Source organism: Chinchilla lanigera, unplaced genomic scaffold, assembly GCF_000276665.1.
Source record: "Chinchilla lanigera isolate Chin_1 unplaced genomic scaffold, ChiLan1.0 scaffold00002, whole genome shotgun sequence".
NCBI lineage: Eukaryota > Metazoa > Chordata > Mammalia > Rodentia > Chinchillidae > Chinchilla > Chinchilla lanigera.
In genome coordinates, this window is record NW_004955403.1 from 33,557,167 (window position 1) to 33,567,819 (window position 10,653).

A 10,653-nucleotide genomic window follows, 5' to 3' on the forward strand; every position below is an offset into this window, starting at 1 on the left:
TTTTTATTTTTATTTTTTTTTTGGTTTTTGGTTTTTGGTTTTTCTCCGGTACCAGGAACCGAACTCACGACCTTGTGCTTGCCAGGCAGGCGCTTTTGCAGCTGAGCTAAATCCCCAGCCCCCTGTGTGTGTTTTTTTAATTGATCTTTTTCATAGCATTCGTAGCAAACCCTGATGAAGTCTAAGTGTTTCTTGAAAGGATATGGAATAGCAGGCTATATGGATCAGCTGAGGAAAGATAAGTTCGGCACAATGCTTAGAACTTCTTTCCTGATACAGGCTGGCATAGCCTGTGCGTTTTTTTTTCTAATTTGCTGTGTTTCTACATTGCCTTTTCCTGCAACTAAGATTAATGTAATGGAGCAGAGACTATGTGTAAATTGTTTATCTTTAATATGTAAGGGGCAGATTGGCATTAGCCTGCTTAAAATATACCATGTACTAACAAAAACAAGGTAAGACTTTGATAATTCCTAGTTTCTGCAATAGCATTTCTTTTTTCTTTTAGCTCACTTATGACCCTAATAAATTATCACTCTGATTGGATGTGTGCTCAGTCAATTCAAAAAGACAGTTACTAAGGAGGGTAAATGAATTAAGTCCTTTTGTTTTTCCTAACAAGGCATCTCTTAAAATCTACATGCTAAAGTACAGGCCATTATTATAATTCTTCCCTTATTTGATAACATCTGTGGCTAACTGTTTGGACTTTCTTTTATGCATAAGTTATTGCATTAAATACAACCATACAAAATATGTAGTGTGGGTTTTATTAAATATACTGTTGAATAAATGAAGCTTTAAAACAAGGGAAAAGGTGCCTGAACTGTTTCATCCTGACCTACACATGGGTGTGTGTGTGCGTACATGTGTATGTGTGTGTATATGTGTGTGTGTGTGTTTCTGCACACGTGTGCATGCATATGTGCATTTTGGATGCCTCACATAGCAAATTAAGATTGTTCAAAAACATCACTTCAAGCTGTGAAAAGCTAGAGTGATTTTTGCTTCTTTTGTAAAGTCAGTCAGTAGTAGTGTAAAATGGGAAGAAACTGTTCAAAAGAAAAGAGAAACTGGGATTGGAGGAAGGAGAAAAGGAAGAAGGGAAAAACAAATATATATATACAAGATAGTTAAGACAGTTATGCCATTAATTTTTCTCAGTTCATTGAAAAGAAAGGTTTGTGCTAATATTGTTTGGACAATTAAATGCCTCTATCTTGTACTCCGAGTAACTAATTTAAAGATAATAGTACACAATATATTAGCCATTGTTACTCTCGTATTATCTTGTTTTGAAATTTTGGGTTTTTTTCTCTTTAAAATAGATTTTAAAAAAGAAAAAGAAATAAAGTGAGTTTGCAGAGAGCATACTATCTGACCATTTGGTTCAAGAGCTTGTGGGAAGAGTTTGGAAAGGTTCAGAGATGTTGCCTGAAACAGTAGAGCTGAAAAGGCTTAGGCTATTCTGTCTGGGAGAGTCTGGTCAAAGTTCAGAAGACCATAAGGCTGATAGAAATCTTGCTGGTAAAGACCAGGCTCAGTAGGTTTCTGCTGGGAAGAAGAACTGCATTGGTTGTTGGACTCCAGATGATGTGTATTATTACTTGGCAAAAACTTTGTCTGCATTTTGTTCATGTTCAGAGACTTTGCCTGAGACTAAGATTAAGGGTGGCAGACTAATTAATCTGGCTGGAGAAATTTCAAGGCAGTCAAATGTTGAAGCAGTGGCCTGGCTACTGTTGAGGACTTTTAGCCAGATTTATGTTGAGAATCAAGAGCAAAGAGCCCCAGGAGGATGATTCAAAATGCTGTGAGTTTTACCAGAAAGGAAGCTCCAGTAAAGCTCTGAACTGCAAAGACAGAGCTGAGGAGACCTCCACTGCTGAGAAGGAAGAGGATAATAGAAAACATGGTCTGAGGGCATCACAAGAAAAACAGCAAGTCTACACCTTTTGCAGCTTCCAAATTGCAAAAGTGAAAAACTTTGCTTCGAGGGAAAAGCCACAAAATGCCATGTTCCAGAATGGTGGCAGCATAGAGAATTTGTTCATCAGAATTGGATTCAGAGCGCTCAGCAATCCAGACACTTGACCCTACAGCCCAGAGAGAAGAAAGCCTGACTACTGCTTCTGCTGGCAGCAGACTTTGGCAACATCTATGTGGTGCTAGCTGCAGGTGCATGCAGAATGCAAGAGTTCTGAGGTTAAAAAGGCTTTCACCCCAATTTCAGAAGGCCTGGGAAGCCAGCCAGTGAGCCCCTGAGAGGGAGTGTGTGAAGCTGTGAGGAAGGAAACCAAAGGTGCACTGGAGACCAGGGAAGTTTGGAGAAGCCAGGAATGGGGATTGTATGAGGAAAGCTGCAAGGAAGCAGCAGAGCAGGCCTAAGAGAGAAACCAAGGGAACTGTAACCACCAGAAGTGCTGTAGGGGTGGATTCATGCAAACTCTTTGGAGTTCACCCCTTGACACAGATTGCTTCAGATGTTCCACATGGAACTATAGGACTTAATGTTTGCCTTGCTGGATTTTGGCCATGGTTTGGTCCCATTCTTTTGTAACTCTCTGTTTGTACCTTTTGGAATGGTGATGTTTATCTTGTGCCATTGAATGTGGAAGTGTGTAACTTTTCATTTGTACAGGGGCTCACAGCTACGAGTTTGCCTTACATCTTGAAGGAGACTTGGGACTTGGATTTTTCAGCAATGCTGAAACTGTTAGGACTTTGGCAACTCTTAGAGATGGACTAAGTGTCTTTTACATAAAGGATGTGCATGAGTCTTTGCGAGGCCTGGGGTGGAATGTTACAGTTTGTGTCTGGATGTCCCCTGTGACCAAAGCCTCATGCAGTAATGGGGTGGGCTCTTCAGAGGCTGCTGAATCTACAGTTTGTGATTGGTTCATCATCTAGTGCTGGGATTGGTGGTAGGGCAGGGTAGCCATTATACAATATACAAGAGGGAAAGAGGCTTGCTCCTCCCTTTTGCCCTTTTTGCCCTTTTTGCTCTTGTTGTTTTTGCCATTTTCTGCCCTCATGAACCATTACCCCCTGCTGTGTACCACTCTGCCTTGGAGCCAGCTGAGTATGGACTGAAACCTCCACAATCTGTGAGCTAAACAAACCTTTGCTTCTTCAATTTTGGGTGTCTAGTATTTTGTATCAGCAATAAGAGAAAAGTAACCAAGACAGAGCACATTGATAACGGAATATCATACAGAGGAACTGATGTGAACATAAAGACAGGATGCCTTTTATATCTTCCTGGACTCCACAATGAAGAACCTCAGCGTCAATGGTACTGAATGATCAGTGTTTCTGGTTAATTTGGGTGTGTGAGCCACAAAAGGGTTTGCTAGAGTAGGGGAAAGCTAGAAGCTGGAAGAGACTTTTAAGTATCTTGGGAGATGTTAAAATGAATGACACAAATATAGTCAGCACACCTGGGAGACTGGGAAGAAAGCTGGAGAAGAAAGTGAATGGAAATCCAAACCTACCGCAGTTGTAATATCTATAGGAAGAATATAAAGTTGGGGGTCGGCCAGTAATCAAAGTGTCTGATGCCCCAGCATATGACCAAATGCTTAGGTTTCCTGAAATACAGACCAACAAGCCCCTACAATTTACACACACAATTTGTGTACACATGCTGCACAGTTCCAAGTTTACCCATCACATAAACCCAAATGACTTACGCACTTTTATGGCAGTATATATGTTTTACAAAAAAAGAATGCACAGAGAACGATTGTTTTTCTTGGGTGTGTAGGTGAACTTTGATGGAACTTAGTTAAACACACAGCATTTATTACCATGATCAATGGCTCTCCAGGGAGTCGTTTTCTTGCCCTCCTGGCTGGAGGTACAGGGCTACAGTGACAGCACTGGGTAAGAAAGGGACAGAACAATAGGTTCTGTGAGTTCAAGAAGCTGAGGTTGCCCTCACTGACTGGGTGGTATGAGCATCAGTCCCAGGCAGCACATAATTCAGAGAGAAGTGACGGATTCCTGTGCAATGTGGAAATAACAAAGCGGGTAAAATGAGAGCAAATTATGAAAGTGCACTTGAGTCACCCAAAGTGCTGAGGATTTCTCGTGTCAACAAATTCCAGTATCGAGAAGCCACACGCCTGGTGAATTTCCTGATCAAATCCAGGACACTAAGGAACATTAAGTGACCCAAGATATTAACCAAACCAGACTCCACAGGGCATTTGGCTGACGGCATCAATTAGAAAACAAGTAGCTTTTTTTTTGCTTTTTGCCCTTTTAAAAATAATGAGTTAATTTTATTTCTTTAAATTAATTTTTTGGCTGGGCCTGGTGGTGCACAACTGTAATCCTAGCACTTGAGAGGCTGAGGCAGGAGGATCGTTGTGAATTCAAAGTCAGCCTTGGCTACAAAGTGAGCTCAAGGCCAGCCTGAACTGCCTAGCGAGACCCTGTCTTAAAAAAGATAGATAGATAGATAGATAGATAGATAGATAGATAGATAGATAAATAATTTTTAAACATAGGTAAGTCACTGTCTCTGGTTCATTTCAGGCCCTTCCCTGCTATATCTGAGGACAAGGGACCACCTCAATTTCCCTGCCTTCTCTCTCTGTGTCATAACAGGGTATGAAGTTACTTGCTACATCAAACTTTTAATTTCACATTGGCCTTCTTGTTCTTGATCTTGAAAGAGTTAACATCCTTTTGCCTGGCTGTGAGCAGAGCCCTTAGTTTCCTCAGTTTTCTGAAGAAGCCTCACCACAGGAGACCCACATAAGCACTGCCCAAGACACCCTTTTGCGCCTTCTTTACAAGACATGTGTTAAAAACCCTGAGGCTGTCCTTTGCTCTGCGTTTCATTTCAAGGTCACAAAGCAAGACTGGTTAATAATAAATGAGACTTTCTCGCTGTTTACCTATTTCTTTTATTTATTTCATTCTCCATTTACTTGAGGAGCTCCTGGCAGTGACCCTGGACATATTTGGCCGTTTTAAGAAGTCAGGTGCTGGTCATTATATCTTGGAATCAGACAAAAGTTTACAACCATAAAAAAGCCTTGCACTGATGAGGGGAAGGCTCACCTGGGATTACAGCATCCCAGCATCCTGATGACAGGGTGTCCCCGGCGCCCGGGGTCCCAGATAGATGCTGTGAGGTGGAGAGAGAACTTGCCGGGGCTGGCTTGGCACTGAGAATCCATGATTGACTTTGGCATTGAGTGGAGGATGATCACAAGCCCTTCAAAAGTCAGCCTCCAAAGGAAGCCCCATCGCCTTTGGTGTTTTTCAGCCCAGCGTCTCCCCACTGCCCCCCACCAAGAGACGGATTGTCAGCACTTTGGAGCTCTGAGCTCACACTTTCAACAGGGAAACAGCTGAACTCTGAATCCAAGTTCTACAGAATAAAGACTTTAATTCTCCGTAACAATGGATCATAAACCTGCTGATTACCAGAATCCCTTGATCACAAGAGGAGGTTTTTCCAAAAATACCAGTTCTAGAATCCCTAGCTTAATCTGAATCCCTGGGCCTGGGGTCAAACTCAGGAATCTGTAATTTTAGTGCTCCCAGATGAATCTAATCATCAGCCATATTTGAGAACCAGAGACTTCACTACTTTTTTTAAACCAAATAGTCTTAAGTGTATCTTTGAGATTCCACTTAGAACACACCACCTGCACTCTGCTCCCAATTCCAGTATGTTCCGGAGTCACACCGTCTCCTCGCTTTCTTCAGAGGACTCACACGTGGTCTGTAGTTGTGGCTGACAAAGCCCTTCAGCAGGATTCAGCGGGTTCCATTGTCATTGTCCTTACCAGGTAACTTAAGCCAATAAAGAGTTCATAACTCTTGAAGTCAGAAACAAATTCATCATTCCATTTTTATAACACTTGAGATTGTCACCTATGATCTCAAGGGATGTTATGAAATTTTGGGAACTAAATCTTTCTCGGTTCACTTAACTCACTCAAGTTGCAGAAGCACTGCTTTGGACTTGAGGAAAGAATCCATGGTGCCTGTCTATCCATCTCCTCTCCCGACTCTCCTGCCCTCCCTGCAACTCCACATCACACCTGTGAAACAGAAAGGCGCTCTAGTATCTCTGAGACCTAATCAAAAAGAGGCACCACCCTGTGTATTTGAACAGAGGGAATATGATTTGGGAAATTTATTATAGACTGTTGGAAGGCTAACAAAGCCAAAGAAGACCTTCTGAGTGCAGAGATAAGTAGGAAGCAGCTGCTGCTCTTAGGGACCAGGTTGAAGTTACCAGAACTAGTACATGGACGAGGGCCTCATGGAGTTGGGACCAGGTGTCAGGGTAGGGGAACTGCCAAGCTGCGGCTGGTGCCTTGGGGGCTTGGAGGACAGCCTCTTGGGTCTGAAACTCTGACGTCCAAGGAGGCACTACTTGCAGGCAGAGTGCATTGAGGCTTGGAGAGGGAAGAAAGGAACAGAAGATAGGGCCTGGCTACTGCTGCCAGAGGAAGACCAGCGAGACAGGAAGGAGGAAGATCTCTGTCCCCACCTGCTGCCCAGGTCCAACCTAGGACATCCTAACAGGCAGCCAGCTGGCTGAAGCAAAATGTGGTCCAGAGTCACTTCTCCCCAGAATCTCAAAGCAGAGTTCACAGGTGAGGGCAAGAGAGACAGTATCTTCTTCAGGTGCAGGATCAGAAAGTCCCTTGCTTGAGGGAAGGTTTGCAGTTACATTGGCAGGAATAAGGCTAAAGTGTTTGTTTTTAATGACTGTGTTGTTGATGGTCATATAATTTTGGGAAAATTATATTTTATTAAAGGATCTGAGAAGTCCTGCAGTTAAAAACAACTTGCTTTACACTATTTTATTTCTAAAATGTTTTTACAGTGATTTTTTTCAGATGTAACACTTCTTAGAAACTTGCAAATTAAAAAAAAAAACTTGCAAATTGTGCTATCTACGCTATTTCTAAAAAGGTACCGTACAAGTCCAAAATGCTTTTATGTTTATTAGCTTTTAAACCTAGGGTGAAGGAAAAGAGTATAAAATCAAATAAACAAGAAGAAAACTAGAATTCTATCTGCAAAGTATTCTAATTATTTCTCATTCATGCTTCCTGATATCTGTGGAAGGGAGAGATTCATCTGCAGTATGCCGCGCTATTAGGGAAAAATTTCCTCACTCAAACCCCACAAGAATTACTCACCAAAAGCTGCAGCAAAGACCACCAGTTTCCACAGAAGCCAAGAGGACCAGGGGCTGTTACATGAAACTGTACAGATCATCACCACAGGGTGCCTGGGGTGCCAGCTGCCTCACCACACGGGGAGTTTGAAAAATCACCCTAGAGAGCAAAGAGATAATGAGAAATTGCATTTCCTTTCTTTCTAATTAAAAGAGAGTGCAGTGTAGCCAGCTTTGGAGAGCTGAATGGGGAGGCTGTGTAGACACAAGGTCTGAGGCTACCATTTGGCAGATGCAGGTGGGTGGGTAGAAAAGGTTCTCTGCAAAGACCAAGGAGACAGGAATGATCAGGGAAGGAGAGTGCAGGAGGGGGAGAGGGAGGAAGGCAAGGAGGAAGAGAGGAAGAAAAAATAACTGCTGAATGATTTTCCAGATCCCATGAAGACTGGCTATACATTCTTCCTATTTCATTAGAACGCTTCAGTACCACAACACCACAATGTCCGTTTAATACAGATGCCTCCATCACATTATGCTAATCTGGCTTTTACCTCCTGTTATGGTTTAGATCTGGGGTGTGCCCCAAAGGCCTCATGTGTGTGGAAGGTGACTGGGTCATGCGAATGATAGCGCTGACTTGCTACTAGGAGGCAGGGTTTGGTAGCAAGAGGGGGATCACTGGGCACATGACCTAGAGGAGACATCTCCTGTCCCGGCTTCTCCCTTTTCTGCTCCCTGGCCACGAGGACTTGAGCAGCTTCGGTCTGCCACACCCCTCCAGCAGGACATTTTCTGCCTTGGAGCCAGATGACTGTGGACAGAGCTCATGAGCCAAAATAAACTTCTCCTCTTCCGATTTGTGAGCATTGAGTATTACGTCTCAGTGCAGAGAAAGTGGCCAGGACAGCTCTGAATAGGATTTTGTTCATGAGGAGGACTGAGTGCTGTGTGGAAATCTGGAATTTTCTTAAGCAAAACCAGCTTGAATTGATTTGACATATCAATCTGACTACCCCGAAAACATCTCGCACCGTAAAAACAGGTACTGAAAGTTCCTAGCAGCCGAATGTAGGAGAAAGTAACCATCCTCGTGACTTTGACTTCCTGCCTGTGTCATGCTGTGCTACCTACAGATTGGACATGAACTAAAATTTGTACTAAGATAAAACATCAAGGCCTAATTCTATTGCCGAGAAGCTTGCTGCTCCACTCATTTGGAAGGTAATCAGTTGAGACAAAAGCCTGGGAAACTTGTCTCTAAGACCCACATAGCAAAGATCAGAAGTTCCTGGGGCAGACAGAGAACCCAAGCTTAGTTAAATATCTATATTTCTAGGGATTAATATCTCTTATTAAGAGTCTACTCGAGCAGAATTCAGAATTTGCTTTCTCAAATTTCCTTCATTGGATCTGGCTTCACTTCATAGGCAAAAAGCAATGTGTCTGGATATTGCCCAAGTCAGCTCCCGACCACAGGCTCCTCTAAGGAAATACAAGCCTATAAACAGTTGCTTGTTTTTGTATTCTTTGCCTTAAGGGATACCACATCCTCCACCTTCTAAATCCACTGACTCCGTCTTGCTCCTCTTTGATTTGATTCTTGTTTTCTCCATCCTTTTGGAATTAATCAGTCTGCCTTCCTAACTCAGCTTTAGTTGGAACACAGATTTAAATGTCCCTTGCTCAGTGAGCAGAGTCGAAGACAATAACACCTCTTCCAAATTCCACGTTCAGTTCTGCGCTTGCCCCAGTGTATGCAGGAGTGAGTGGTCTACAAATACCCTGGATTGCCCTCTTGTCCATAGGCAGAGCTCTAAACCTGGTTTATTTTATAAGTAAAACTACCTCAGTAGTTTTAAAACACAAATTAACACCTTTCTGGGGTCCCACAGTTACTCCTAATAAATATTTCAGCAGTGTTTTTTCCTCTTTAACAATGCTAACTTTATTAATTTGATAGTACATCTCTGAAGAAGAATCAATATTGGCTATTTTTTTTCCTAATGATTCTGGGTTGTGTCTTCATGTACTTTGCAATTGTGAGCTCACGTTTGGTGAGACTTTATCTATACAGATCCTGTGCAGCTGCCACTGAAAACACTGTGTGTCTCTCTAGAGAAGCCTTTGAATTACTACTGTTGGGGGCATATAATGTTATCAGCCTCAGACTGTTTTTTATATTATTTTCTTAAAGAAGCTAGGACCTGTAGCCAGTGTAAATTCAAATGCTAAACCTAAGTGAGGGTAACCTGAGGTCCTCAAGTTTTTAATATTCTCATATTGTCCTGTCCTTCCCCTTCCCCCAGTATATCATCCAAGTTTGAAAAGCTTCCTTTGAGTTTGTTTTGGGAGGGGGTGCATGTTCTCAGTTCTTTTAGACATCTATCGTCATCCAAGGGCTGAGATCTTTTTTTTTTGTTTTTTTTTGTTTTTTTTTGTTTTTCTCCGATACCAGGAACCGAACTCATGACCTTGCGCATGCCAGGCAGGCGCTTTTTGCCGCTGAGCTAAATCCCCAGCCCCAGGGCTGAGATCTTAGATGCGAATTTCTGCCTATCATGCGATCAGAGATTTGTCAACTGTATTTTTCTGGTTGTTAAAACCCAAAACCACTAGTTCTCCTTTCTCCTCAGAGCCTACCATTTCTGCTACCTTATTACTTTCTAATTCCCACGACTAGAATTCACTGCCATGCCTTCTGAAGAAGGGCTGCTCTTCATTAGCAGACTCAGCTTCAACACCAAAGAGCCGGCGCTGGAGACCACTTCAGCAGCCTGATTCTGAGGTGGTGATTGTCAAGGACCAGGAAACTTAGTGGTCCTGGTGTTTTGACTTCATCACCTTCACCAACCCAGAGCACACCTCAGATGCGATGAGAGCCGTGAATGGAGAGTCCCTGGATGGTCACTATATCCCTGTGGACCATGCAGCAAATCTGCCCAGGGCACCAGAGGAGAGGGTACCTAGGGGGCCCATGGATGTGGTCACAGCTACTCTAGATTCCATTGGCTACTCTAGAGGTGGTGGGGACCAGGGCTATGGGAGTGGCGAGTGTGACAGTGGATCTGGAGGATATGGATGTGGCTATGAGCAATCCAGAGGCTATAGTGGCAAAAGCCAGGGTGGTTATGAGTGCTACTCAGGAAGAAATTACAGAGACAATTATGATTACTGCAACACATGGACACGTGACACACACAGGGAATAATGCTTCTCATCCAGGGTCGCTGTTCCAAATTGCTGCATTACGATTTTTGAAAGTACGCTGAAACTTCTGTTTTAGTGTATTATCTATTTTTGAATTAAGCTCTCAAGGTATCTTGTTAAACACCTTTTAGAAAGCTCCATGTATTCTTTAATTTTCCCCCATTTAAAGACAAATTTCTGGGACATTTTTAGAGTACAAAGCTTTTTCCTTTACAAGGTTTTTAGTTTGGACTCTCAGGTTTACTGCTTCTGGCAAAAAAAAAAAAAAAAAAAAAAACTTGGCCATACTG

At 42.7% G+C, this 10,653-nt stretch overlaps 1 pseudogene; it reads left to right on the forward strand.

Moving 5' to 3' along the window:
• The first annotated feature begins 9,847 nt into the window (after nt 1–9,847).
• LOC102010762 lies at nt 9,848–10,364 on the forward strand (annotated as a pseudogene).
• The last annotated feature ends 289 nt before the right edge of the window (nt 10,365–10,653 follow it).